Genomic DNA, 23,952 nt, shown 5'->3' with positions numbered 1-23,952 from the left:
GAAATATCCATCAATGATAGACTGGATTAAGAAAAAGTGGCACATATACACCATGGAATACTATGCAGCCATGAAAAAAGATGAGTTCATGTCCTTTGCAGAGACATGGATGAAGCTGGAAAACATCATTCTCAGCAAACTGTCACAAAGACCGAAAACCAAACACTGCATGTTCTCACTCGTAGGTGGAAGTTGAATAACGAGAACACATGGACACAGTGCAGGGAACATCACATGCTGGGGCTTGTCAGGGGATGCGGGACTTGGGGAGGGGTAGCAGTAGGAGAAATACCTAATGCAAATGACGAGTTGATGGGTGCAGCAAACCAACACGGCACGTGTATACTTATGTAACAAACCTGCAAGTTGTGCACATGCACCCTAGAACTTAAAGTATAATTTTAAAAAGTAAAATTAAAAAATATATATGCATACATTTTCGAAAATATGCATAGAAAAATATTTGAAAGGATGTATACCACACTTTTTTAAATGGTCATTTCTTGATGGCATGATTATATGACATTTTTTTCTTTTTATTTACCTATTTTTTTAAACTTTGCATTATAAACTCATGTTAATCTCTACCAAGAAAAAAATACCTTTAATATCTATAATATGAATTATATAACTTCTAGAATTATTAAGCTTAAGAACTAGTGTGCAGAAAAGAGTTAACATAGCAGGTCTGACTACCATGCTTCAAAAGACCTGCTTAAAAGATGCCCTTTAGCTGGCATTTGCGAACTTAGATTTCAGAAGAGTTCCTACCACTGTAACTGATAAGGGTGACTCACTGTACCTAAATAATATGGTTTATGCTGAATATTTGCTTTCCTTCTGGGAGTTTGGAATTTCAGTGCATACTAGGCAGAAAATGTCTGTGTAACCACCCTCAATAAAACCCTGGGTTTTGAGTCACTAATTATCTTCTCCTGTAACACAGAATTTCACATGTGTTACAGTTTGTTGCTGCAAAAAAGTAAGTACACCCTGTGTGACTCCACAGAGAGAGGACTCTTAGAAGTCTGTACCTGTTTTCTTGGGACTTCACCCCATCATGCACTTTTCCCTTTGCTGATTTTGCTTTGTATGCATTCACCGTAATAAATACTGCTATGAGTATGACCGTTAAAAAAAAATCAAAGCAGTATCAAGTATCTTTTCAGACCAAAATGGAATAAAACTAGAAGTCAATAACAAGAGTAACTTTGGAAACTGTACATAAAAATTAAATAACATGCTCTTGAACAACCAGTGGGTCGATTAAATAAATTAAGAGAGAAAATGATTTCTTGAATCAACTAAAAGTGAAATTACAGCATAGCAAAATCTGTGCGATACAGCAAAAGCAGTACTAACAGAATTTTATAGAAATGAATGCCTACATCAAAAACTAGACAGCTTTAAAATAAACCTAACAATACATCTCAAGAAACTAGTAAAGCAAGAGCAAACCAAACCCAAAATTAGTAGAAGAAAAAAAAATAATAAAGATTAGAGCAAAAGCAAACAAAATAGCGACTGAAAAAATATGCAAAAGATGAATAAAATGAAAAGTCATTTTTCGAAAGATAAATAAAATCAATAAACCATTAACTAGAATAAGAAATAAAGAAGGATATCTAAATAAAATCAGAAAGAAAAAAGGAGACCACACAACTGATATCACAGAGAGGTAAAGAATCATTAGAGGCAATACGCCAACAAATTGAAAAGCCTAGAGGAAATTGATAAATTCCTGAACACCTATAACCCACCAACACTGAACCCAGAAGAAATAGAAAAGGGAAACAGACCAATCATGAGTAACAAGACTGAATCAGTAATAAAAAGTCACCCAAAAAAGAAAAGCCCAGGACTGGATGGCTTCACTGCTAAATGCTACCAAACATTTAAAGAAAAACTAACATTTACATCCATGTAGTATGGGAAATTAAAATAAAAACTAACACCAATTCTTCTCAAACAGTCCTAATAAAGTTGACGGGTAATTTCTCCTAACTTATCCTCTGAGGCAAGCATAATCCTGATACCAAAACCAGACAAGGACACAGCAACAACAAAAAAAGAAAACGCTAATGAACATAGATGAAAAAATTCAAAGCAAAATACAAGCAAACTAAATCTAACAGGACACTTAAAAGAGAACAAATACACAACATACCAGAATCTCTGGGACACATTTAAAGCAGTGTGTAGAGGGAAATTTGTAGCACTAAATGCCCACAAGAGAAAGGAGGAAAGATTAATTGACACTCTAACATCACAATTAAAAGAACTACAGAAGCAAGAGGAAACACATTCAAAAGCTAGCAGAAGGCAAGAAATAGCTAAGATCAGAGCAGAACTGAAGGAGATAGAGACACAAAGAAACCCTTCAAAAAATCAATGAATCCAGGAGCTGGTTTTTTGAAAAGATCAACAAAATAGACCACTAGCAAGATTAATTAAGAAGAAAAGAGAGAAGAATCAAATAGACACAATAAAAAGTGATAAAGGGGATATCACCACCGACCCCACAGAAATACAAACTACCATCAGAGAATACTATAAACACCTCTATGCAAATAAACTAGAAAATCTAGAAGAAATGGATAAATTCCTGGACATATACACCCTCCCGAGACTAAACCAGGAAGAAGTTGAAGCCCTGAATAGACCAATAACAGACTCAGAAATTGAGGCAATAATGAATAGCCTACCAACCAAAAAAAGTCCAGGACCAGATGGATTCACAGCCAAATTCTACCAGAGGTACAAGGTGGAGCTGGTACCATTCCTTCTGAAACTATTCCAATCAATAGAAAAAGAGGGAATCCTCCCTAACTCATTTTACGAGGCCAGCATCATCCTGATACCAAAGCCTGGCAGAGACACAACAAAAAAAGAGAATTTTAAACCCATATCCCTGATGAACATCGATGCAAAAATCCTCAATAAAATACTAGCAAGCCGAATCCAGCAGCACATCAAAAAGCTTATCCACCATGATCAAGTGGGCTTCACTGCCTGGGATGCAAGGCTGGTTCAACATATGCAAATCAATAAACGTAAGCCAGCATATAAACAGAACCAAAGACAAAAACCTCATTATTATCTCAATAGATGCAGAAAAGGCCTTTGACAAAAGTCAACAGCCCTTTATGCTAAAAACTCTCAATAAATTAGGTATTGATGGGATGTATCTCAATATAGTAAGAGCTATTTATGACAAACCCACAGCCAATATCATACTGAATGGGTTAAAACTGGAAGCATCACCTTTGAAAACTGGCACAAGACAGGGATGCCCTCTCTCACCACTCCTATTCAACATAGTGTTGGAAGTGCTGGCCAGGGCAATCAGTCAGGAGAAAGAAATAAAAGGTATTCAATTAGGAAAAGAGGAAGTCAAATTGTCTGTGTTTACAGATGACATGATTGTATCTTTAGAAAACCCCATCATCTCAGCCCAAAATCTCTTTAAGCCGATAAGCCAATTCAGCAAAGACTCAGGATACAAAATCAATGTGCAAAAATCACAAGCATTCTTATACACCAATAACAGATGAACACAGAACCAAATCATGAGTGAACTCCCATTCGCAATTGCTTCAAAGAGAATAAAATACCTAGGAATCCAACTTACAAGGGATGTGAAGGACCTCTTCAAGGAGAACTACAAACCACTGCTCAACAAAATAAAAAAGGACACAAACTAATGGAAGAACATTCCATGCTCATGGATAGGAAAAATCATTATCATGAAAATGGCCATACTGCCCAAGGTAATTTATAGATTCAATGCCATCCCCATTAAACTACCAATGACTTTCTTCACAGAATTGGAAAAAAACTACTTTAAGGTTCATATGGAACCATAAAAGAGCCCGCATTGCCAAGACAATCCTAAGCCTAAAGAACAAAGCTGGAAGCATCACGCTACCTGACTTCAAACTATACTACAAAGCTACAGTAACCAAAACAGCATGGTACTGGTACCAAAACAGAGATATAGACCAATGGAACAGAACAGAGCCCTCAGAAATAATATTACACATCTACAACCATGTGATCTTTGACAAACCTGACAAAACTAAGAAATGGGGAAAGGATTGCCTATTTAATAAATGGTGCTGGGAAAACTGGCTAGCCATATGTAGAAAGCTGAAACTGAATCCCTTCCTTACACCTTATATGAAAATTAATTCAAGATGGATTAAAGACTTAAATGTTAGACCTAAACCCATAAAAACCCTAGAAGAAAACCTAGGCAATACCATTCAGGACATAGGCATGGGGAAGAACTTCATGTCTAAAACACCAAAAGCAATGGCAACAAAAGCCAAAATTGACAAATGGGATCTAATTAAAGAGCTTCTGCACAGCAAAAGAAACTACCATCAGAGTGAACAGGCAACCTACAGAATGGGAGAAAAGTGTTGCAATCTACTCATCTGACAAAGGGCTAATATCCAGAACCTACAAAGAACTCAAACAAATTTACAAGAAAAAAACAACCCCATCAAAACGTAGGTGAAGGATATGAACAAACACTTCTCAAAAGAAGATATTTATACAGCCAACAGACACATGAAAAAATGCTCATCATCACTGGCCATAAGAGAAATGCAAATCAAAACCACAAGGAGATACCATCTCACACCATTTAGAATGGCGATCATTAAAAAGTCAGGAAACAACAGGTGCTGGAGAGGATGTGGAGAAATAGGAAACTTTTACCCTGTTGGTGGGACTGTAAACTAGTTCCACCATTGTGAAAGACAGTGTGGTGATTCCTCAAGGATATAGAACTAGAAATACCATTTGACCCAGCCATCTCATTACTGGGGATATACCCAAAGGATTAGAAATCTTGCTGCTGTAAAGACACATGCACACGTATGTTTATTGCAGCACTATTCACAATAGCAGAGACTTGGAATCAGCCCAAATGTCCATTAATGACAGACTGGATTAAGAAAATGTGGAACATATACACCGTGGAATACTATGCAGCCTTAAAAAAGGTTGAGTTCATGTCCTTTGTAGGGTCACGGATGCAGCTGGAAACCCATCACTCTCAGCAAACTATTGCAAGAACAGAAAACCAAACAGCACATATTCTCACTCATAGTTGGGAATTGAACAATGAGAACACTTGGACACAGGAAGGGGAACATCACACACTGGGGCCTGTCATGAGGTTTGGGGAGGGAGGAGGGGTAGCATTAGGAGATATACCTAATGTAAATGATGAGTTAATGGGTGCAGTGCACCAATGTGATACATGTATACATATGTAACAAAACCTGCACGTTGTGCACATGTGCCCTAGAACTTAACGTATAATAAAAAAAAAATTTTTTTAAAGAAGCATAAAACAAGATTATTCACATGATCAAGTGGGATTTATCCCAGGGATGCAATGATGGTTCAACATACATAAATCAATAAATGTGATACGTCACATCAAGAGAATGAAGGACAAAAAACATGATCATCTCAATATATGCAGAAAAGGCATTTGATAAAATTATACATTTCCTCATGATAAAACTCTCAAAACTTAGGTAGAAAAAACATACCTCAACAAAATAAAACCATATAAAACAGCTAATGTCATACTGAATGAGAAAAAGAAAGTTTTCCTCTAAGAACTGGAACAAGACAAGAATGTCCACTTATACCACTCATATTCAACATAGTACTGGATGTCCTAGCCAGAGAAATTAAGAGAAAGAAAGGGCATTCACATTGGAAAAGAGGAGGTCAAACTGTACCTCTTTGCAGTGACATAATCTTATATATAGAAAAACCTAAAGACCTCACCAAAACACTCTTAGAGTAAAATTTCAAAATACAAAAATTAGTAGCATTTTATACACCAATAACAAACTAGCTGAAAATGGAACAAAGAAAGCAATAACTACAAGAAAAATCCCATGTTCATTAATTGGAAGAACTGATATTATAAAATGACCATACTGCTCAAAGTAATCTACAGATTTCATGTGATCTCTTTCAAAATACCAATGACGTTCTTCACAGAAATAGGGAAAACAATCCTGAAATTCATATTGAACAACAAGAGACTCCAAATAGCCAATCCTGAGCATAAAGAAAGCAGTTGGAAATATTATACTACTAGATTTCAAAATATTCTACAGAGCTAAAATAACCAAAACACATGGTACTGGCATGAAAACAGACACATAGATAGATGGAACAGAATAGAGAAGCCAGAAAGAAATTTATACATTTACAGCCAACTGATTTTTGATAAAGGCACCATGAAAATACACTGGGGAATGGCAGGCTTTTCAATAAGTGGTGCTGAGAAAACTGGATATCCACATGCAGAAGAATGAGACTATACTCTTATTTATCACCATAACAGAAGTTAACTAAAAATGGATTAAAGACTTAAATGTAAGGCTTAAAACAATAAAACTACTAGAAGAAAACAAGGGAGAAATACTTCATGACATTGGTTCTGGGCAAAGATTTTATAGGTACAACTTCAAAAACACAGGCAAAAAAGCAAAAATAGACAAATGGGATTATATCAGACTAAAAAACCTTAAGCACAACAAAGGAAACAATTAACAGACTGAGAGACAACCTGTAAAATGGGAGAAAATATTTGCAAGCTATTAGTCTGATGAGGGATTAATATCCAGAATATTAAAGGAACTCAATTTAACAGCAAGCAAAATAATCTGATTTAAAATGGGCAAAGATCTGAATAAACATTTCTCAGATGAAAATGTCTCTCAAATGGCCAAAAAGTATATTAAAAATGCTCAACATCACTAATCAGGGAAATAGGAATCAAAACCACAATGAGTTACCTTCTCAATGAGATACCTTCCCAGTTAGAATGGCTATCATTTAAAAAGACAAAAAAATAATAATAATAACAAATTCTGGCAAGGATGCAGAGAAAGGAGAGCTCTTACACACTGTTGATGGGAATGCAAATTAGTACAGCTATTAAGGTCAATAGTACAGAGGTTCCTGAAAAAAACTAAAGATAGAACTACCATATGATCCAGCAATCCCACTACTATGTACTTAGCCAAAGAAAAGGAAATCGACATATCAAAGAGCTATCTGTCCCCCCTTCATATTTATTGAAGCACTATTCACAGTAGCCAAGCTATGGAATCAACCTAGGTGTCCAAAAACAGATGAAGGGTTAAGTAAAACGTGGTCTGTACACACAGTGGAATACTATTCAGCCATAAAAAAGAATAAAATCCTGTCATTTGTGGCAACATGAATGAGTCTGTAGGACATTATGTTAAGTGTAGTAAATCAGGCACAGAAAGATAAATACTACATTTTCTCACTCATATGTGGGAGCTAAAAAAGTTGAGCTCATAGAAGTAGAGAGTATAATTGTGATTATTAGGGGCTAGAAAGAGGAGGGAGGAGAAGAGAATAAGAAGTTGTTGGTTAATGAATCCAAAATTGCAGCTAGATAGGAGGAATAAGTTCTAGTGCTCTATAGTACTGTAGGGTAACTAGAGTTAACAACGATTTATTGTATATTTTCATATAGCTCGAATAAAGGATTTTGAATGTTCCCAACACAAAAAAATATGATGTTTGAGGTGATGCATATGCTAATTTTTCTGATTTGATCATTATACCTATGTATTGAAATATCACTCAGTATGCCATAAATATGTGTAATTATGATGTCAATTTTTTTTTTAAAAAAAGACCACTATGAAGCAATTATTAGGCTGGACACGGTGACTGAAACCTATAATCCCAGTACTTTGGGAGGCCGGGGCGGGCGCGTCATCTGAGGTCAGGAGGTCAAGACCAGCCTGGCCAACATGGTAAAAGCCTGTTTCTACTAAAAATACAAAAAATTAGCCGGGCATAGTGGCACATGCCTGTAACCCCAGCTACTCATTCAAGAGGCTGAGGCAGGAGAATTGTTTGAACCCTGGAGGCAAAAGTTAGCCAAGATTGCACCATTGGACTCCAGCCTGGGCGACAGAGTGAGACTCTGTCTCAAAAAATAAAAATAAAATAAAAATAGAAATTATTATACATTTGTCTGATTAGACTATATCTTTTTTCATTCTGTCCATTTTTTGAAAGTTTATAAGCATCTGCATTAGAAAAAGATAACTGAAACCACCTTCATCAGTTGGGACACTTGCTGTAGCAAAAGTCTGAATGGTCCAGTTTCTGAATAGCTAAAGAAAACCATCTATTTATGGTTGCTATGGATAAATGGATATTTAATTTTTCTATAGCCAAGAAGCCATCCTGTATCATCCTTTCTCCCTAGACTTCTATTTCTGGAAAATTACCACAACGGTGTGAAACTGCAAGGAGTTGCTTCAGGTTCACAATGAGAGCTCAAAAGTTGAGTCATTCCACGTAGATGCCACTGCTATGGAAGATGCTGTAAGAATAGGACACCTTGAATTTGCATTGGTCTAAGTCTTGCTTCCTCTCTCCTTCCTCCCCTTAATTACAAAACACAAATCACTTCACCGCCTCTGGTACAGAACAAATTGACCTCTACTCCCCCCTGGTGGATCATTACAGTATGCTGGGCGAGTCACTTCTGAAATCGCCACATGGGCCCTTGAGACTTCATAAATCAAGGGCCACCTCTCGTGAGCCTTACATGTTCTAGTTCAACGTACTAATTATTTAGAGCTGAAAAGTAATCTGCCCCCATATTGTGCTAGTACATTTGGCTTGTGTCTTCCAAGTTGTTCCCTTATTATTCAAATATAGCATTCTTTATTGTGATTGCCTAGTTACTTGTCTATCTCCCCAAATAGACCATAAACCACAGAAACACAATAATGTTAAGTGATTTTCTTGAGGCCACATAATCAGGAGAGAATCCCAATATAGAAATCAGGTTTCTCTATTCATGGGCCATTGTGCTGTTCATTCACAGCAATGTTCTGTGTTCTGAAATCTCTTTCTCAGAAGAAACATTGAAATGACAACACACCAGGGCTCAGAAAACAGATCCTGCTGTCAGCTCCATCACTTATCTCACCAAGCCCCTAATGTTTCTCACCTGAACACCGATGGTAGTTTCTTCAGACCATTGCTAGGGTTCAGCATGACTTCAAATATCTAGGATTCAACTGGAAAGAATTGCCATTCATCTGCAGTTGTAAGACATTGAGAGAGAGAAAAAAAAAAAGAGAAAGAGGGAGCGTTCATCTATTAAACAAATATGTCTTCATTTTACAATTATTCAGCATCTGCAACGTGCCAGAGTGGATGCCAGATACACTGGTGAACAAAAAATACAATGACCTTGACCCTGAGAACTTATGTCTTGATCCTTGTGGGGTCACTGGCCAACGCCTCTCACTGATGATCCCAGATAAACAGATTGGCAGGCCTTTGATCAGCATGCTATTTTGAAGAATTCTCTCGTGGATATGTGTTTGTGTGATGGGGTGGGAGAGAATGCTAGTGTAAACTGCCACACTTAAAATTAACATATCTCAAATTCTTGAAACAAACAAAAACAAACAAACAACAGCAACAAAACAGATTGGGTATGTCCAGCACAGGTGTCCCCTGCCTGTAAATGTGCAGTTTCCCTAAATCAAGCCGTGGTGGCTCTCTGCTGCCAAGATGCCAATGGGAGTGCCCAATTAGTGCCAATTTGTTTCTGGTAATACAGACACCTGTCACCAAAGAGCTTGATAAAAATAACCATCTCAGTCACTGCAGATCCAAACTGGGCTCTAACTAATCAACTAGAGGTAAATAGGAAGCCTTCAAATCCCACTGCAAATTCTCCAAGGGACCCCATCCCTCTGACTGTGGACAAATTTATGCTGCATTTCTGAGTGATGGCAAGACACCAACTGGCAATTGATTTTTTTTTTTTCTTTAAATGCAAGTTATCAGCCTTTCCTCCCAGTAAGCTACAGGCTTCCCCCTGGCAGTTCAAGACTCATAGTGATAATGGATTATCTTTTCTTTTAATAGCAAACCACCTTCCACTGAGATGGAATGAATGTTGCAGGAGAAGGAGAACAGATTTCACCAAGAAGTCCTTTAACTCTCTTCAGAAAACATCTCTAGTTCAAGCATTTAAAAAATATATAACCTTTAAAAACTAACCAGGTTTCTGCTGCGTGGTTGAGCCAGCCACGAGGGTTGTGCTGGTTACATCTGAATTAGCCCTGCTTGACAATCACTTTCAAACTCTGTTCTACTTCATGCCAGCCGTTTCCCTCCCTGGGTGTGCAATCGTATGGGGCAGATGCCTTCGACGGAGCTATCGGACCCAGATTAAGAACATATAATATACAATAAGCAAATGAGAAGGCAAGCCATTTTTACAAAATCACCCAGGCAGGAAAATCAGCACGTCCTGCTCTTCAATAGTGGGCCCATCTAGCCTACTGCTTTATGGAGAGCAGAAATGCCTGGAATCTAAATCTGCCACAGGAGGGGTTTCTTTGCCTCCTCACGATGCTGTGAGCTGAATGGTAGATTGCATCACCTCCATTGTAAGGCAGCTCTCATTATGAGAAACCAAACATAGAGCCTGGCTCCTAACTGGAGTATTAATAATGAAAATGGATTATGTGCATCCTGTTTGCTAAGCAATTATCCCAAGGCAGGGATTGAGTCCAGATTTTTTGCCTCACTGCCTGAGTGGCAGAATGTGAATAGATAGACAGGTATTTGCATGCAGTGTCTCTGACCTGGAGAAAATGTCAGGAGCTTTATAGACTGCAGAGAGAGCTGCAGATGCATATTCTTTTCAAACATGGCTGGGTTTTGCAGTCTATTCTTGGAAAAGGCAAAGAAAGGGGGAAAGAGTTGAATTTGCTGTTACTGTTTAAAGATACCCTCCTGAGTCAAGGTGAGATTATTTTATTTTGCCCACCTTAAGTTTTTCATTAACTGGAAGTGACTTCAGCTCCTACCTTCTCAAGGAAATGAAATGAGTTGTATTTAGTTGATGGTGAGGAGTACTTTCCCTAGATGTTTTATAGACCTGGGTCTGATCTGCTTTACCTAGGCACATTTTAATGAGAGGAGGCATTTCTCTAATGCCTCAGATGGGCATTTTCTTCTCCTTCTCTTTCACTTGCTGTGATCCTGCAAGGTGGCAACTGACTTCCTCTCTCTGATGCTCATGCTCTATTTCAGGGCTATATTTGCAGCGTAAAATGAATCCTGCATAGGTGTATGCAGTAATTTAGAATCCTTCAGAGTAATAGCACTGCCAACAGCTGTGTCACCTCCGATCTCTGCTCACCACCCTCCTCCTTTGTCTTGCACTCACATGTTAAGTTGAGGGATGGAAAGATGGTAGTGGAAGTTCATGCGGACAAGGCTCATTATTTTCACAGGACCACAGAGAGTAGTCCTACAAGACACAGGTGGGTAGCAGGGGCAGCACACCCCATTCCCATGGGAGAGGTCACTCAAACCCTAACACAGATTTTACACTCAGTTAAAATTGTCTGGGGAATGGATAAACAACTGTAATACATCCATGTGGTAGAAAACTACTCAGCAATAAAAAGGAACAAATTACTTATATATACAACACCATGAAAAAATTATCTAATTCATTATTCTATGTGAAAGAGGTCAAACTCGAAAGACTACATATTGTACCATTCCATACTGGAAAGGTAAAACTATAGGGACCAAAAACAGATGAACAGTTTCAAGGACTGGAAGTAGAGGGAGAGGCTGACTTAATAGGATGAACAAATCATCTTCATTTGCTTGGAACTGTCCCACTTTTAGCTCAGAATGTCTCCATCCCGGAAACCCCTCAGTCCTAGACAAATTGGGACAGCTGGTCACCCTGGAACTTGACTACAAAGGGACACAGAGAACTTTTGAAGGGGATAAAACTGTGTTTTCAAAGCTCACAGAACTGTACACTTATTTAAAAGGGTGAATTTTATTCTGTGTAAATTATAACTTAATAAGTCACTGGGAAGAATTGTCTGTGTCCTGTGTCTCTCTGCTGGGCAGTGGGCTCTCTTATGTGCAGGGATTTCAAGTGTCCCATGCCACTGCCCCCCTGGCACCTAGTGCTGTGCCTAGCATGGCATAATTTGCTAAAAGTATGCATCATGCTCATTTCCCTCAGATGCCACCCGTCATATCAACACCAATGAAATCTTTAAACAATCCAGTGGTGTCTGAACATGACACTTTCTTCCAGGAAATGCTCAAATTAAGGTTTTCTCTATTTCTTTTAGGTTTTGAGTTGATTGACATGCCCTTAATATGATATAACTATAGTCATCAGTGTTTTCTAAATATATTGAACATAACAAATTCCTGGAGTGTTTAAAAAAAAAAAAATTCCTGGAACCCTACCCAGGTTGACCACAGCTGAACTGCCAGGGGAATGGCCTGGGAATTTATATATTTTTAAAGTGTCTCAGATGATTCTTATGATCAAATAAGGAAAACAGAAAGAAAGAAAACTGTGGTGTCAGAGAGACCTCACCACTGGCCTTTAGGGCTGGTCAACACATCTCAAATGTGATCCTTCTATCAGAGTCTTTCCCTTGAGGAATCACTCATTCATTGATTCCATCTGAGAACTATTTATTGAGCAACTACTCTAATACTACAGCCTGAAAACAGGACAAACAAATACACAAGATAAGTTCAATCACTGCTAGGTGATGTGAAGGAACTGCCACAGGGCCAGGTACCACTTCAACAGAACAGTCAGGAAGGTTGCAGCGCTTGTTGATTTTTGGCTCTAACCTCATGCTGGTTTCCCATGGGGAGTGTAGTTGGAATCCTACGAACATGTTCCCATTCCAGCATTGCCAAAAACATCTGCCACAGACTAGCCTCAGTGTCTGCAAACATGAAAGGAAAGACCTAGACGTTGGTCCCCAAGGTCCTCTTCTAGGCCTGACATTGTATGTTTCTGGAGTTTATGATTGCAATCAAATAAAACTAATCTGATACATATTTAATGATATACATAATTGTTATTATGTTGCATGATAATTAGCTATCAATGCTAAGCAGTTCACAGAAATGATTGTAATTAGTATTTCTTATACGCAGTCAACCCAAGTTTGGGGTTTTTCTCTCATCTCACTTTTTTATTCTGTAATTAGCATCAGAGTTCTCTGTTCTTCTATACTATGTATAATTCCAGGATAATCCATGTCCTTCTCTCACACACAAACACTTAGGGATATTGACACTTGAAAACATCAAGGCCCAGAATATTCTCTTCAGAAGCTAACCAATCCTGAGAGTGCTGTGTTACTGCATTCCTTGCTACCTCCAGGAGACCTTCCAGATACCGCTTTCTTGGCCAGGTGTGGTGGCTCATGCCTATAATCCCAGCACTTTGGGAGGCTGAGGGGGGCAGATCACTTGAGGTCAGGAGTTCCAGACCAGCCTGGCCAACATGGTAAAACCCCATCTCTACCAAAAAATACAAAAATTAGCCAGGTGTGGTGGGGTGTGCCTGTATAGTCCCAGCTACTTGGAAGGCTGAGGTGGGAGAATCGCTTGAACCCTGGAGGTGGAGGTTGCAGTGAGTGGAGATTGCACCACTACTCTTCAGCCTGGGCAACAGAGCAAGACCCTGTCTCAAAAAAAAAAAAAAAAAGATGTTGCCTTCTCTTAGCTTCTTCCTCTGCTGTCTCGGGTGCAGCAAGGACCTAAAGGAACTGCAAAAAGTTTGGACAATCAGAATTTTTCTGTGAAGGAATGGGAAATCCAACAGGAGAGACAATACATGAAGATGGACCCGATATCTTTGTTTCTGAGACTCTGGCAGCAGAAGGGAAGGTGTGTTTGTTTCCAAGGCTTCCACGACAAAACACCACAGATGAGGTAGCTTAAGCAACAGAAACTTATTCTCTCACAATTCTGGAGGCGAAATATCTGAGATCAAGATGTCAGCAGGTTTGGTTTTCTCTGAGGCTCCTGTCCCTGACTTGCAGATGGCTGTCTTCTCACTGTGTCCTCACATGGTCTTCTGCTATGCACACACATGTCTGGTGTGTGTGTCTCTCTCTAGGCCCAAATTTCCTCATTTCGTATGGATGCCAGTCATATATGATTGGGGCCCACCTCAAAGCCCTCATTTTAACTTAATCATCTCTTTGAAGACCTCATCTCCAAATATACTTACCTTCTATAAGATACTGGAGGTTAGGACTTCAACATCTGAATGGGTACAGGAATGTAATGTAGCCCCTAACAGAAGGGAAGCTGTGAGGAAGAGCTAACTCTCCAAATACACAAAATCCAGTCTCTCTCCAGGTCTAACAACTTCCAGAGCTTTCTCTCTGAGACTCCTTAACACTAAAGCCATGCTCCCAGCTAATGACTAGCATCTAGCCACTTTGAACAAAATCTCCCTTTCCACAAGCAAGAATGAAAGTCTTATAAGATGTAAATACCTGGGAAAGTGAGCATTTGAGTGAGAAATAATTTCTGACAATTTGTCAAGACTCTTTCCTGTTATGATAAGGGAAGGGCAGGAGGCTGAGGATGAACTTTGGGAACTTTGTGGTTGCTGGGCAGTCCCCATTGGTCTTCTATGCTGGCCAGTTGGTGGCTGGATGGATAGGATCATGGTCAGCTGAGTGAGCCAGCATGCTTTGGGCCCCAGTGAGCTTGCAGATTCTTGCTTCCGCTGCACTCTCTGTACTTGCCTCCCACCTCCATCCTCCCTGCCTTCTGAAAGCCAAACTATGATTCTAATTGTGAGATCTGAAAACAGAAACTTCAGAATGATAGAAACTTGCTAGAAAAGCTTTAGTAATAACAGTGGCAATGGGGAAAAGCCCCAAAACCTCCTAAGATAGTTTTCTGAGGGCAAAGAGCAGCAATGTGGACTCCTAACAGGCCACATGTCTTTCTCTCATTCTGCCCAGCCCCTCACACAGCAGGAGAGGCATAATAGCACTTGGTCAGGAGTAAAAATAGAAATGGACACAAACAAAAGCAGACCCAGGGACAGAATGGAAAAACTATGAATATATAATTCTGGAAAAGAATTTTACTTTAACTTGGTGTTTTCACATGATAGGCCTTCTCTATTCTCTTTCTAAAATCTCGATCTAAGAGCAAGATGCCCAAGTTTCAATCTTCCTTCCCTATTACCATGTCAATCAACTGGTCATATAACCTCTCTTGGTGTGGATTCTGTATCCTTAACTTGAAGGGCTTAGGAAACACCATCTCTGATCCTGCTTAGATATTTTCTTCTGCAAATATATTTTGACAAAACAAGACTGATCCAATTAATTAACAGGGCAAGACTTAGTTACTGTTGTACCTCTTTGGTTAGATGTCTCAGCTAACCTATATGTACTAAAATTTCATTCTGTTTCTGATGAAACTTGTAATTTACTCATCAATAAAATGGGGATAATATTTGTCTCACTGGGCTTTGTGAGAATTTGATTATTTACAGGATGTGAAGGAGATAATGGCTGCTGTATAATAGATGCTGGGTGTTAGTACTTATAAGCCCTGGTAACCCCCTTTGCGTCTGGCTTGGTTGATATGCGGTAAATATTTGACTGTATATTTGACTACTTGTGAAAGTAAGTTAGAGACACCACTTGGGGAAGAACTAAACACAAATACAAACCGAAAGGACTAAAAAATATCAAAAATAGCAGGGAAAGAGTTATCTGTCCTTTTTCTCTCTGAAACAATGCTCAGTCCTAAGCACACAAACCCGGGATTTCCATGAACATACATTCTATTTGTCATATTTTAACCTGTTTAAGGCATAACCTTGAGAAGCTCAGTGGAACATGAGGGTCTTGGAAGGGCCAAGGCCTAGAACAGATGGTCCAGGGGATTCTCAGTAATACTGGGAATAGAACTGTGCACAGAGGCAGGCCGAAAATGAAATCAGCAGCAGCGCTGGTGGCGCTATTGAGCCCTTAAATGCTTTCCTAGTTATTTCATTTTATCAGCACAACTCTTCGATGTGATACTGATAGTCCCATTTTTTTCTGATAAAGAAACTGTAGTTGTGAGAGGCTCAGAATCTTGCCCAAGGTCACAGGAGTAGTGAACAGTCGTTCCTGGATTTGAATGCAAGACTGCTTTCCTCCAAAGCCCTTGTACACTCCACCTCAGTGGCGGACAATCCTGGAGCAGGCTCTCTTCAGAATTAGAGACCCACATTAGGGACACTGGCCAGGTGGGAACTGAGGGACCAAGGCATTAGTCTAGGGTCAAGACAAAACTCCAGAGGTGGATAAAAGCCAGGCAAAATAAACAAGGAGAGTGCCCTGACAGGTTGCCAAGATGGATCTCAGGTACAGAGAACAAGGCAGAGTTCCCAAGTGTAGATCGGAGCATAGGGAGAATCTTGGGACAAGGCAGAAATTTTATCTTAAGAATTAAGATGAAAGGTCTGAGGCAAATAAGTGGCCCAAATGACTCAATGGTCCAGCATATTGGGTAGAAGTCCAAGACTATAGTTTCTCCTAGAACCTGGAGTAGGGCTGAATCTACAAAAGGATGGGAGAAGGAGAAGGAAGTCAAGGGAGACAGAAATGTTCTGGCTCACTGGATGTGTTGGTGATCAGACCAGGCACATTTCCCAGAGGATTCAAGTAACCACTTTTGGTGCCCTCTGTTGTCACTGATGTTATCTACAAGACTCAGGAAGTTTGTGCACATGGCAGACAATTCCCCAAGACAAGTCTGTGGACATTCTTTGTGTTAATAAGGACTTTTATTTTATTTTATTTTATTTTTTGAGATGGAGTTTCACTCTTGTTGTCCAGGCTGGAGTGCAATGGTGTGATCTTGGCTCACTGTAACCTCTACCTCCTGGGTTCAGGCGATTCTCCTGCCTCAGCCTCCTGAGTAGCTGGGATTACAGATATGCACCACCATGCCCAGCTAATTTTGTATTTTTTAGTAGAGACGGGGTTTCTCCAGGTTGGTCAGGCTGGTCTTGAACTCCTGACCTCAGGTGATCCGCCTGCCTCAGCCTCCCAAAGTGCTGGGATTACAGGCGTGAGCCACCATGCCAGGCTTTTTTTTTTTTTTTTAAACAGAATTTTGCTCTTGTCACCAGGCTGGAGAACAATGGTGCGATCTGAGCTCACTGCAACTAAAGAGGACTCTCTAAACAGCCTCATTGAAATCTCGGTTTCCTAGTATTACACGTAACTAAAATGGAGCCTTTCTAATGCCATCTCAGCATGAGTATCCTACAAACAATAAAAACTGACATTCATATGAGCATTGACAAGTAATTTAAATATTTACTAAAATCTCTGAGGCACCAAAGAAGCATATTACATTTTATGATACAAAAAAATCCCAATGATCTTCTTCAGTTATTTTTCTCCCCAAAGTTTCACTCATTACTGCTATTGCTTACCATTTCCCAAAAATTATTTCACTCTTTCTCTTCAACTATCTAAAAAATCCCCACCTATGACAGAAAGCAGAAGTAAGAAAGCTACAATTAATATGTACCATTCGATACCCTATCACAGACTTTCTGGATGAATTGTAAACAGAAAACCAGTGTTAAGAGTGCCGTTGGTTATTGTTTGTTGCTTGCTTTGCTATTCGTATTAATACTTTCCAAGTGTCTCCTTCCCATCGCCACCAGCGGGATACACTCGTTCATTCTATCAACCAAAATTCAAGACTTGATTTCACACAATGCATAGTGAAGTAAGAGACATATAGGACACAAGTCTTGCCCTCAAATAACCTAGAATTGAATTAGGGCAATAGAGCACACACCCAAATTACTACAATACAGTAATAGTATTAAGTGGCTGATACATAAAATGTGGATTAAGATCCCAGAAATTCTGGGAGATGAACTGACACAAATCATACAGTGTAATTACTGCTTTCTTCCACCTCTCTCACTAATAAGACACAACCCCCAGCTCCTTCTCTGGTCACATGATCCAGACAGATTTCTCCATAATATTAGCTTAAAGGAAAATACAATCAGATCAACAAGGACCTAAGTCCTAGACTGAAAGAAAAAGAATGCGCTGAAAGGGAAAACGGAGTGTTTGTAGAATGAAAGAACAATCTGACAGATGGCTTTGTGGGGGCATAACCTAGAACCCATAAGAATTTTGTTATCAGTAGATCTTACTGATCTAAACTGTACAGTGACTATCACAAAGATAATTTCTGAAAAAACAATCTGATTATGTCTTATTTGAAATATCTCATCACTTTTGAGATTTCCCCTTGTCCTCCGATTATGACTCACAAGTTCATTTTTGAGTAGACTCCTACCTATCTCTCCAGCCACATATCATACTCCTCCTCATGCCTGTACATTCTCTGCTTCAATCTGACTTTACCATTTGCAGTAATGGGTAATACCTGCATCCCAAGACTACCCCCCTTCATATCCTTATATAACCCTATAATTGCATTTTCCCAAGTTATTCAACTACCAGACAATAAGCAGACACAGGCCGGGGTCTACTATATTCACCATTGCATCCCTAGATCCTTTCTCAATGCCAGGCAAATAGTAAATATTTAATGAACATTGCCTGAATGACTAACTGAAAACATAAGGAAATCACTGCCTGTCTTGAGTTGGGTTCCCTGAAACCGTACTCTGAGATGGAGTTTTGAATTAGGTTTACTGGGGAGTAATTGAAGTAGGACAGTGCAGAGGGAGAAGTGGAATTGCACTGTGGACTCCATAAGGAGCTCTGAAGCTGAAGTGACCCTTCAGTCTTGTCTCTATTGTGGCACAAAGCCCAGGCCCTTATACCCCTAATGAGCTGACTATCAAATGCTGGTGCCCCGAGGGAGAAGGTATCAACTTGGGTAATTTAGGTCCCTTGAACAGGGGAAATTCCTTGAAAAGGACTCAGCCATCAGCCGTTAGCATCCAAGCCTGCTGGCAGCTAGAGAAATGAGTGTCTTGATCCTGAAGGGGAATTTGAACAACACACTACAGTGTCTACGGCATTTCCCTTTAACCAACAGCACACAGCATGCATACCTCAATTGGCTAAACTCTAGAAATATCTCCCTGCTTTGAAGTCCATTTAATTAACAACCCTCAGTGCTCAACACTGGTGGAGTGATCATCAATTCTGCCACCATCACAATCAAGGATCCATTCAGTGAGTTTTGCAGAGCACCTATTATGTGCTGGGCATTATTCTAAGTATAAGGGATTCAGCAGTACATCAAACAGGCAAAAGGTCCTGCCTTCATTGAGCTTCCATTCTAGAAGAGAGACAATTAGTAAAGATAAAATATGCAGTTGAGGGTGATAAGTGCTAAGGAAACAGTAAAGAAGAGACAGGAAATAGGGAGTGCTAGGATTTTGGGGAGGATGGGTGTTGGGATAGTAAATAGAGAAGGCCTCACTAAGAAGGAACATTTAAGTAAAGCCACTTAGATATTTGAGGGAAGAGTTTTCTAAGCATTGACAGGAACTTTCATCAAGGCCTTGGGTGGGAGCAAACCTGTATGTTAGAAGATAGCCTGGAGGCCAATGTGCCTGGAAAGGAAAGAAGGAGGGAGAGCCCAGTGGTAGATGAGGCTAGAGAGAAGTGGGTAGCAACCTCCAGGCCATGATAAAAACTGTGTCCTATCCTGTCAGTGAGCTGTGAGGCCAGGGAAAATTTGAAAAGAAGAATAACAAGATCTGACTCACATTTTCAAAGACTACTCTGATTGCTACTGAAAATAGGTATTTGCCATTGAAATAGGTATTTGCTGTTGCTATTGAAAACAGGAACAAACAGATGCAGGAAGTCTAGTTAAGAGGCTATTAACATATTCTAGACACCAAATGATGGGAACTTGGGCCAAAGTAATAGTGGTGAAGATGTTGTGAAGTGTTTAGATTCTGGAAATATTATTCAGATAGGGCTGACAGCATTTGCTGGCGGGCCAGATATAGGTTATGAGAAGAAGACTGGAGTCAAGGATTTCAGTCTGAGCAAATGAAAGGACACAGTTGTCATTGATTGAGATGAGATAAAACATCTTGGTGAGGGAAGCAGATCTGGGGGAAGATGATTAGGAGTTCAGTGTTGGCTGTCTTAAGTGGGGGATGCCTATTGGACATCTGAGTGGAGATGCTGAGTATATGTGAGGTGCAGGGAAGCAGTCCCAGGATGGAGATATAAACAATGAGAGCCATCCACACACCGATGGCTTTTTAAAGCCATGGGAATAGATGAAATCACCAGGAAAGTGAGAGGAGGAGAGAAGGGAAGGGAGGGGAGGAAAGAGGAGGAGAGGGGAGGCGAGGAAGGGGAGTAGAGGGAAGGAGAGGAGAATTTTTAAGACTGAGTCCTGGGGCACTGCACAAACAGTCTTTCAATGCCTCCCACACCCTCACACTTCATTCTCCTGCTGTACCATCATAAGTTGCATTGGACTGAAGTGCTTCCTCACCATACTTGGCATGGCCAAAAGAACTTGGGCTTGAGAATTTGAGGCACACCTATGTTAGAATACAATCTCTGATTCACTACGGTAATTGAATTACTGGTTCCAAGTCTTCTCTTTCCCACAGAAGTATCATATACTCATTCCTTTGCCACAGCCCAGTGATAGGAGGCATGTACTTCCCTGCTCCCTCAGCCTTGGCCACATGACTTGCTTTGTCCAACGAGATTTTAGTGGCCATGATGCAAGCAGAGGTTTGCAATGTGCTTGTGTGATTGGGTTTACCTGCTTCCGTTTCTGCCATTCCCATGAGAATAAGTAGTTTTGGTAGCACACATATCCAGCCTGGGATTCAGAATGAGATACATGGAACAAAGCCACCCCAAACCCCTCACAGACAACTAAGAAATAAAACGTTTATTGTTTATGCCACTGTGATTTTGTAACTGCTAGTTATGTAGAAATAGCTGACTGATACAGTACTGACTTACCAGCTGGGTAAGTTTGTAGCCTTTGTTCCTTCATCTACCCAGAGAGATATGAATATGCCCTCTCTCTGAGTTGTAATAAAGATGAAGTAATGTAGCATATGCAAAATTCCTGACATAGTGCCTGGTGCAATATAGATGCATGTTAAAAGTTAATTAGCATCTTCAGATTCCTCCCCTCCAGAGTCAATGGTCAGCAATGACTTTCCACCCATAGGTTTCAAGAGCAATAATATTTTTGTCAAAGAAAGGTTACCCCTGCCAAAGAGAAGGAGGTGGGTGTCCAAGTTGCTTTTGCCAATTGCCTTTATCAGTTGGAATTTTAACACAAGCTATAGCAATGCACTTTCTTAGGTTTCCTGATAAACAACTAAAGCCTGAAAAGCCAGCAAATTCAGTTTCATCATTTCATCATGTGACTCACTATCTTTAGAAATATAAGCCCCTTTCAGCAGTGCACTTAGGATACCCTATGTCCCTTGAGAAATAACCGGCTTTTGTTTATGACGAGCCAGAATGCATGCACATGTGCACACACTACGCCATACATACTGCCCTTTATCATTCCAGGCTTTTGTTCATCAAAATAATAGCAAGTAGTGGCATAAAGTCATTTTCTGAGAAATAATTCATTATAAACAAAATCATCCAAATGCCAGTTCTTCTGACCAGAATGACCTTCAACAGGATGGCTTCTGTAGACTCACCTGCAGCAGTCGGTGGCAGTAACATAACATTAAGTCCAACAATGCTATTGCCTCACCAGGTTGTCACTAGCTTTGGCTAATTCTTTTCATGCCTTTACTGACCTTTAATCCTTACAATCAGAATACAAACAGTTCAGCAGCTCAAGTAGCGTTCTTTGAGGCTGTGGTGATGAGCTGAATAACACCTCCCTAAATGCCCCCACCTCCTTAGGGAAAGCGAGAAGAAACAGTCTAAGCAAGGCCATGGGGGTGTCTTTGTATAGATCTGGGGCAGCTGGACCACAGAAAATTTAATCAACTACAGAAAAAAAAAAAAAGGTTTTTTTACAGGTGTGAATCCCAGTCCACAAAACAGGATGTATGAGGAATGTCCATTTCTTCTTTTTCTTGAATCCACACAGTGTGGCAAGCAATTAGCGCAGCCAATATTGGACCCCAGGATTGGGATAAGTTATTGGGGTATTACCTAAGGCCAAGGCATCAGAAAGATTCTTCCTGATATGGGTCCATGCTAGGTACCACCAGACTGCCCACTGTACCAGCATTTATTCCCTTGAAGTATTTGTTCTCAGTTGCCATACATACATGATGTCTTGGAGTCTCTACTGAGGCTGGCACCCCAGTGCCTGGGACCAGCCTTCCAAAGCACGTCGTACTTTGCTCTGAGGTTGGCCACAAAGTGGGCATGAGTCCCACACTCCTCTCATGTTACTCCCACAGTTGTTTCTTAGTCTGACCTCTGCCCTCTCTCTTTAGTATCTCAGCAAAGTTTGCCCTCTCCTCTGCCAAGTGTTCTCAAAGACTTCCTCTCTTTTCTGACTGCCCTAAAAGTGCTTAGAAACTCTTCAAAACATTTTGACTTTTGAAAATAAATGAGAGAAAAGTAACTTCTACTTTTGGTAGAAAATTGTGTGTGCAGGTTTGGGTTGATGGTGAGAAAAACACACACACACACACACACACACAAATTAACATCCCAGAATATTACCCTGCCATAGGTTGATTATTTCATTATTTCTAGAACAGTTGCTTCCTTTCAAGAAGGAATAAAGTGGTGGTTAAGTTGTGGACATATGGGAGTGAAAAAGAAAAACTAGATGTAGAACCTGCACCCGAAATCAAACATTAGGGGTTGCCTCAGCCTGACTTTTCCAGAAAGTAGATCCTGAGGCAAAGGCTTGGACTGATAATGTACTGGGAAATCCACGCCCAGGAGCCAGGGTGAGGGGCATGGGGAGTGGAGCAGGGAAGGAGGCAGAACCAGTATGAGCCAATATTGAGCTGGGCTGGTCACCTCTAAGTATGTCTGAGGGCACAACCTCACTGGAGCATCCTCTGGGAGATGGAATAAACATCTCAGCAGCATCCACCTTACTGGAGGGAAAGAAGGGGAAATATCCACCACTTGCCATCACTCACAAATCAAAACTCGCCCCATAGTGTTGCTGTGGTCTGAATGTTTGTGTTTTCCCCCAGATTCATATATTAAAACCTAATCCCTAATGTAATGCTTTTAAGGAGGTGGAGACTTTGGGAGGCGATTAGGTTATAAGGGCTCATAAGGGATTTGTGTCTTATAAAAAAGGCCTCAGAGACTTGTCTTTCCCCTTCCACCATGTGGAGACTTAGCTGGAAGGCACCATCTATGAACCAGAAAGCAGGTTCTTACCAGACGCCAGACCTATCAGCACCTTGATCTTGGACTTCCCAGACTCCAGAACTGTGAGAAAATAATTTCTGTTCTTTATAAGACACCCAATCTATGGTATTTTGTTACAGCAGCTTGAACAAATAAAGACAGGCATGTAACTCCTCTACTATTCCAGTTATATGTGCCTAGGTGACAAGCACAGTACTGCAGGGGTCCACACCTCAATGTCAACTGAGAAGCACTGGGGCTGGGACCAAGAGGCTTCCAGGTAGCACGTGTGTAAAGTTGCTTGGAACCCACAAAGCTGGTCATCTCAGAGACATCTGGAATTGGAAACAGATGAAGCCAGGAGCATATGAAGGATTGCTGAAGGGGTGTGTGATAATGCGTGTAATGCGTGAATGTGCACTAAAAGGCACTATAAGTGAGCTTTTGGCAAGCATACTAGGAAAGCTTTGTTAAATATGCAATATATTTTATATAAATTATATACACAGTATATAATTTGTGTATGCAAATTATATATACACAGTATATAATTTATATAAAATATATACACAGTATATAATTTGTGCATGCAAATTACATATACTGTGTATATAATTTATATAAAATATATTGCATATTTAACAGTGAGCAAAACAGGTGTATAAATTATATATTGTGTATATAATATATTTTATTATATAATATATTTTTTATATAT

General features: G+C 39.9%; 1 long non-coding RNA gene across 1 annotated transcript in view; it reads right to left on the bottom strand.

Moving 5' to 3' along the window:
• LOC108536426 (uncharacterized) overlaps window positions 1-23,952 on the bottom strand; it is a 50,522-nt gene that overhangs the window by 21,779 nt on the left and 4,791 nt on the right. The window contains exons 2-3 of the long non-coding RNA XR_001887515.1: window positions 9,050-9,140; window positions 8,319-8,413 (exon numbers count right to left, since the gene is read on the bottom strand). This is a non-coding gene — a long non-coding RNA (uncharacterized LOC108536426). The remainder of the gene's footprint in view (window positions 1-8,318; window positions 8,414-9,049; window positions 9,141-23,952) is intronic.

This window comes from Rhinopithecus bieti, unplaced genomic scaffold, assembly GCF_001698545.2.
Source record: "Rhinopithecus bieti isolate Rb0 unplaced genomic scaffold, ASM169854v2 scaffold_641, whole genome shotgun sequence".
Lineage (NCBI taxonomy): Eukaryota > Metazoa > Chordata > Mammalia > Primates > Cercopithecidae > Rhinopithecus > Rhinopithecus bieti.
This window is presented reverse-complemented; position numbering and strand designations above follow the sequence as displayed.